Source organism: Macaca fascicularis, chromosome 11 (assembly GCF_037993035.2).
Source record: "Macaca fascicularis isolate 582-1 chromosome 11, T2T-MFA8v1.1".
Classification (NCBI taxonomy): domain Eukaryota; kingdom Metazoa; phylum Chordata; class Mammalia; order Primates; family Cercopithecidae; genus Macaca; species Macaca fascicularis.
In genome coordinates, this window is record NC_088385.1 from 108,870,325 (window position 1) to 108,877,444 (window position 7,120).

Below are 7,120 nucleotides of genomic sequence, written 5' to 3' on the forward strand. Positions count from 1 at the left end.
AGAGATGGGGTTTCACCATGTTGGTCAGGCTGGTCTAGAATTCCTGACCTTGTGATCTGCCCACCTTGGCCTCTCAAAGTGCTGGGATTACAGGCATGAGTCACTGCGCCTGGCAAGGGATCAGAATTTTTAAGAATAATTTGGTGAGTGGGGAAGGTCAGTGAGTTAAGAGTGCTGATTGGTTGGGTCAGAGATAAAATCATGGGAAGTTGAAGCTGTCCTCTTGTGCTGAGTCAGTTCCTGGGTGGGGGCCGTAAGATCAGATGAGCCAGTTTATCGATCTAGGGTGGTTCCAGCTGATCCATCAAGTGCAGGGTCTGCAAAATATCTCAAGCACTGATCTTAGTGATACAATGATAGAGGCAGGAGGCAGAGAAATTCTAGGCAGACAGGGGCGGGTCTCTGGCGAATCCCCACCCTCAAGCTGAAAAGCCTGAGCCATGGCTCAAAGTGAGAACTTATATCCCCGTTTTCCTGCTTGAATGTTGCCTTTTCCTAAATCACCTATGGCCCCGCCCTGCCCTAGCCTGTGCCTATAAATACCCCAGACTCACCTTCAGAAAGGAGAAGCAGCTGGACACTGGGGACCATGGCTGGACGTTAGAGGGAAGTGACTTGACTTCAAAGGGACAGTTTGATGGCAAGACTTCAGAGAACAATCCGGTCAGAGACAGCTGACTTCAGGGGAAGATTACCTACCCACTCCATCTTTTTTTTTTAGCTCCCCTTCCCGCTGAAAGCCACTTTAATTAGTCATAAAATCCCCTGCATGACCATCCTTCAGGTAGTTTGTGTGACCTCGTTTCTCCTGGACTCTGGACAAGAGCTCAGGAGCCACAAGTGTGGATTCAAAAGGCTGTCTATTAGCCCTTTGCCTCTGCTAGCAGAGGGCACTCGCCTACACGAAGGGGCAGCGGGTCCACTGAGCTGTTAACAAAGTTGCCCGGGGATGGCAGAGCTGAAAGAGCACTGTAACACACCCCCTGGGGCTTTGGAAGTTGCTGTACCCCTGCCTGGACGCTGCTGAGGGGCCTGCACAAAGTTCAATACTGCTGGTGCCCAAAAGCACTCACTCTGGCTCCTGTACCCATTCACCTGCGTGCTCCCTCCCGCAAGGGGTGGAACACAATGAGCCTGCTTGAGTGGAGTTTGGTCCCACTGGTGCTGAAGCAGCCAGCCAATTCCAGTGTTTGTGCACTCCAATTCCTACCTTGCTCGCTTTCCTGCTTCCTCCTGCAAGGAGTTGAGAGTGGCGGGCTAAGTAAACGAGGCACAGCTGTTGCAAGTCCCATGAAAGGGTCAGGGAAATAGCCTGCTTCATTAGGAACAGTATAGGGAGGGCCAGAATCTTGTAGAATCCAGCTGCATGATTCCTAAACCATAATTTCTAATGTTGTGGCTAATTTGTTCGTCCTACAAAGGCAGTCTAGTCCCCAGGGGAGAAGGGGTTTGTTTTGGGAAAGGGCTATTATCATTGTTATCATCTTTGTTTGTGTGGTTGTTTTCTGTTTGTTTGTTTTTTTGAGACAGAGTCTGCCTCTGTCGCCCAGGCTGGAGTGCAATGGTGCAGTCTCAGCTCACTGCAACCTCCACCTCCTGGGTTCAAGCAATTCTTCTGCCTCAGCCTCCCGAGTAGTTGGGACTACAGGCATCCATCACCACGCCTGGCTAATATTTGTATTTTTAGTAGAGACCCCATTTCCCCATGTTGGTCAGGCTGGTCTCAAACTCCTACCTCAGGTGATCCGCCTGCCTCAGCCTCCTGAAGTGCTAGGATTACAGGCGTGAGCCACCGCGCCCGGCTTATCTTTGCTTTAAACCATAAACTGTAAAGTAAGTTCCTCCCAAAATTAGTTCAGCCTACGCCCGAGAATGAACAAGGACAGTTTGGAGGCTGGAAGCAAAATGGAGTTGGTTAGGTCTACTCAGTTATAATTTTGCAATGGTGGTTTCAATGTTCACTTTAATCAGCTTGTTCAATTGGTGTCTACCAGATTTCTCCTGCAAAGATCTTTTTTACCCTTTCCATACTCAAGTCTTCAGAAGCAAGTCACTTAGTCCACACTCCTTTTTATTACATTTTTACATTTTATTTATTTATTTATTTCAGACAGGGTTTCACTCTGTCACTTAGGCTAGAGTGCAGTGGTTTGAGCACACCTCATTGCAACCTCTGCTTCTGGGCTCAGGTAATCCTCCCACCTAAGACTCCTGAGTAGCTGGAACTACAGAACTACAGGTGTGTATCACCATGCCTGGCCAATTTTTTAAATATTTTTTGTAGAGGTGGGTTTTCACTATATTGTACAGGTTGGTCTTGAACTCCTGGCATGAGCCAACATGCCCAGCTTTAGTCCATACTCCAAGAGAGGGGATTGGCTAGGTGTGGTGGCTCATGCCTGTAATCCCAGCACTTTGGGAGGCTGAGGCAGGCAGGCCACCTGAGGTCAGGAGTTTGAGACTAGCCTGGCCAACAGTGGTAAAAACGCCATCTCAGGCCGGGCGCGGTGGCTCACGCCTGTAATCCCAGCACTTTGGGAGGCCGAGGCGGGCGGATCACAAGGTCAGGAGATCGAGACCACGGTGAAACCCCGTCTCTACTAAAAATACAAAAAATTAGCCGGGCGCGGTGGCGGGCGCCTGTAGTCCCAGCTACTCAGGAGGCTGAGGCAGGAGAATGGCGTAAACCCAGGAGGCGGAGCTTGCAGTGAGCCGAGATCGCGCCACTGCACTCCAGCCTGGGCGACAGAGCGAGACTCTGTCTCAAAAAAAAAAAAAAAAAAAAAAAAAAAAAAAAAAAAAAAAAAAAAAAAAAAAAAAACGCCATCTCTACTAAAAATACAAATATTAGCCGGGTGTGGTGGCAGGCGACTGTAACTCCAGCTATTTGGGAGGCTGAGGCAGGAGAATCTCTTGAACCTGGGAGGCAGAGGTTGCAGTGAGGTGAGATCATGCCACTGCACTCCAGACTCTGTCTCAAAAAAAAAAAAAAAAAAGAGAGAAAGAGAGAGGAGATATTCCAACTTTTTAATGGAGAGATAATTGAGGTTTTCACTGCCTGTGAATAAAAACATATAGAAGTAAAGACATGAGGCTGGACATGGTGGCTCATGCCTGTAATCACAGTACTTTGGGAAGTTGAGGTCAGCAGATCACCTGAGGTCAGGAGTTCAAGACCAGCCTGGCCAACATGGCGAAACCCAGTCTCTACTAAAAATAAAAATTAGCCAGGCGTGGTGGTGTGTGCCTATAATCCCAGCTACTCAGGAGACTGAGGCCAGAGAATCACTCGAACCTGGGAGGCAGAGGTTGCAGTGAGCCGAGATCATGCCAGTGCACTCTAGCTTGGGCAATAGAGCGAGACTCTGTCTCACATTAAAAAAAGAAAAAAAAGGCCGGGCGCGGTGGCTCACGCCTGTAATCCCAGCACTTTGGGAGGCCGAGTTGGGTGGATCACAAGATCAGGAGTTCGAGACCAGCTTGGCCAACATGGTGAAACCCCGTCTCTACTAAAAATACAAAATTATCCACGCTGCAGAATGGTTGTGTTGGCAGGCATAAAAACAACATTAATTTCCTTGTGCATCTCCACCAGAGCTCTTGCATGACTAGGTGCATTGTCAATGAGCAGTAATATTTTGAAATAAATCTTCTGAGCAGTAGGTCTAAAAAAGAGGCTTAAAATATTAAGTAAATCATGCTATAAACAGATGTGCTGTCTTCCAGGTGTTATTGCAGATTTAGCATAATTCTTTTTTTTTTTTTTTTTTTTTTTGAGACAGAGTCTTGCTCTGTCACCCAGGCTGGAGTGCAGTGCTGGGATCTTAGCTCACTGCAACCTCTGCCTCCCAGGTTCAAGGGATTCTCCTGCCTCAGCCTCCCAAGTAGCTGGGATTACAGGCGCATGCCACCATGCCAGGCTAATTTTTTATTTTTAGTAGAGACAGGATTTCACCATGTTAGCCAGGATGGTCTCGATCTCCTGACTGTGTTCCGCCTGCCTCGGCCTCCCAAAGTGCTGGGATTACAGGCGTGAGCCACCATGCCTGGCCAGCATAATTCTTAAGGGCTCTAGGATTTTTAGAAGGGTAAATGAGCATTGGCTACAACTTAGTCACCGACTGGCTGCATTAGCCCCTAAGAGAGCTTGTCTTTGGAAGCTTCGAAGCCAGGCATTGACTTATCTCTGGCTGTGAAAGTCCTAGGTGGCATCTTCTTCCAATAGAAGGCTGTTTCATCTACATTGAATTTCTGTTGTTTAGTGTAGTCACCTTTATCAGTGATCTTAGCTAGATCTTCTGGGTAATTTGCTGCTTCTGTATTAGTACTTGATGCTTCACCTTGTACTTTTATGTTACAGAGATGGCTTCTTTCCTTAAATCTCATGAACCAACCTCTGCTAGATTCGAACTTTTCTTCCATAGCTTCTTCACCTCTTTCGGCCTTCACAGAACTAAGAGGTAGAGCCTTGCTCTGGATTAGGCTTTAGCTTAAGGGAATGTAGTGGCAGATTTGATCTTCCATCTACAAGACTAAAGGTTTCTACATATCAGCAATAAGGCTGTTTTACTTTGTTATCTTGTGTTCACTGGAGTAACATTTTATTTATTTATTTATATTTTATTTTATTTATTCATTTATTTATTTAAAATAGAGTCTTACTGTGTCACCCAGGCTGGAGTACAGTGGTGTGATCTTGGCTCACTGCAACCTCCTCCTCCCAGGTTCAAGAGATTCTCCTGCCTTAGCCTCTGAGTAGCTGAGATTACATGCATGTGCCAACATACCCAGCTAATTTTTCTATTTTTGGTAAAGATGAGGTTTCACCACGTTGTCCAGGCTGGTCTTGAACTCCTGACCTCAGGTGATCCACTCACCTTGGCCTCCCAAAGTGCTGGGAAGGGCCAGGCACAGTGGCTCACGCCTGTAATCCCAGCACTTTGGGAGGCCAAGGCAGGTGGATCACTTGAAGCCAGCAATTCAAGACCAGCCTGGCCAACATGGCGAAACCCCATCTCTACTAAAAATACAAAAATTAGCTGGGTGTGGTGGTGCATGCCTGTAATCCCAGCTGCTCGGGAGACTGAGGAAGGAGAATCGCTTGAACCTGGGAGGTGGAGGTTGCAGTGAGCAGAGACCGTGCCACTGCACTCCAGCCTGCACGATGGGAGTAAGACTCCATCACAAAACAACAACAACAACAACGACAAAATTAGCTGGGCATGGTGGGGCATGCCTGTAGTCCAAGCTACTTGGGAGGCTGAGACACAAGGATTGAGTGAACCCGGGAGGCAGAGGTTGCAGAGAGCCAAGATCACACTACTGCACTCCAGCCTGGGTGACAGAGTGAGACTCTGTCTAGGAAAAAAAAAAAAAAAACAGAACTTTTACATTTATAGTGTATTTATTTTAAATATATATGTATACATGCCCCTTTTCCCACTCATTTACATATTTTTATTTGGAAATGTTTATATCAGTACAAGGAAACAATTTGAGACACTGGATGTCATTAGTTATCATTAGTTTATTATGAAAGAGAAATACTGAAATTATTTACATGAAGAAAGATTTCAGAACTTCAGTGGAACGGGCAGCTTCACGTTGATGCCATTTCAATAGCGACTTATTTCAGTCTATGTACTTTCCAAGAATGTCACCATCTCCAAATAGGAAATAATCCTCGTCATATAGAACTAGTTTGGTGCCTCCATATTCCGGGAGAAGAATTTTATCTCCAACTTTCACGCTAACTGGTTGAATCTCTCCACCCTTTCCTTTAGAACCCGATCCAACAGCGACTACTCTTGCTTGCAATACTTTTCCTTGAGATTTTTCTGGAAGCATAATGCCTCCTTTGGTTACCCTTTCAGCAGCACTCCTTTCAACCAGTACTCGGTCAAAGAGTGGAAGGAACTTTCTAAACGCATGGCCTGCCATGACTCCCTCCGCCTCAGATTGGTACTGTTCTCTCGTGTATACATATTCATCTTAAGCGACAAATTCTTGTTAGTTCTATAGACAGACAACTCTCTTTTTTTGAGACTGAGTTTTGCTCTTTGTTGCCCAGGCTGGAGTGCAGTGGCCCAATCTCGGCTCACTGCAAGCTCTACTTCCCAGGTTCAGGCCATTCTCCTGCCTCAGCCTCCCGAGTAGCTGGGACTACAGGCGCCCGCCACCACCCCCGGCTAATTTTTTGCATTTTTAGTAGAGACGGGTTTTCACCGCATTAGCCAGGATGGTCTTGATTCCCTGACCTCGTGATCCACCTACCTCGGCCTCCCAAAGTGCTGGGATTAAGGCGTGAGCCACCGCGCCCGGCCAGACAATTCTTATATTTGTGTTAAAAGTGATTAGCCAATTGAATTGCTTAATTCAGGGAATTACATAAGGGTAAGATGATCAGGTGAATTCTCTTTGACATTATAATTTCTTTGCTTAGGGAGAGGTTTTTTTTTTTTTTTTTTTTTATTTGATGAATCAGTAGCTGGGCAGGAAAGGGAAAAAGGGAAGGAACAGAGTGATTTTCAGAACATAGAAACCTAGGTAGAGATTACAGTGAAACCATGGTTGCTAGCTTTTGTGATTTTTATTTTTTATTTTTAAATTTTATTCATTTATTTATTTAAAGACCGAGTCTCTGTCGCCCAGGCTGGAGTGCAATGGCACGGTCTCTGCTCACTGCAACCTCTGCCTCCCGGGTTCAAGCAATTCTCCTGCCTCAGCCTCCTGAGTAGCTGGGATTACAGGCGCCCACCACCACGCCTGGCTAATTTTCGTATTTTTTAGCAATGATGGGGTTTCACCATGTTGACCAGGTTGGTCTTAAACTCCTGACCTCATGATCTGCCCGCCTCTCCCTCTCAAAGTGCTGGAATTACAGGTGTGAGCCACAGAGCCTGGCCATTTTTTTTTTGACAGGGTCTCGCTCTATTGACCAGGCTGAAGTTCAGTGGCTGCTATCTCAGCTCAACTGCAATCTCTGCTTCCCAGGTTCAAGTAATTCTCATGCCTTAGCTTTCCGAGTAACTGGGATTACAGGCACACACCACCATGCCCAGCTAATTTTTGTATTTTCAGTAGAGGTGGGGCTTCACCATATTGGCCAGGCTGGTCTCGA

At 46.5% G+C, this 7,120-nt stretch overlaps 1 pseudogene; it reads right to left on the reverse strand.

Annotated features, from left to right (window-relative positions):
* Window positions 1-5,512: 5,512 nt before the first annotated feature.
* On the reverse strand, window positions 5,513-6,082 carry LOC102124307 (10 kDa heat shock protein, mitochondrial pseudogene; annotated as a pseudogene).
* Window positions 6,083-7,120: the final 1,038 nt, after the last annotated feature.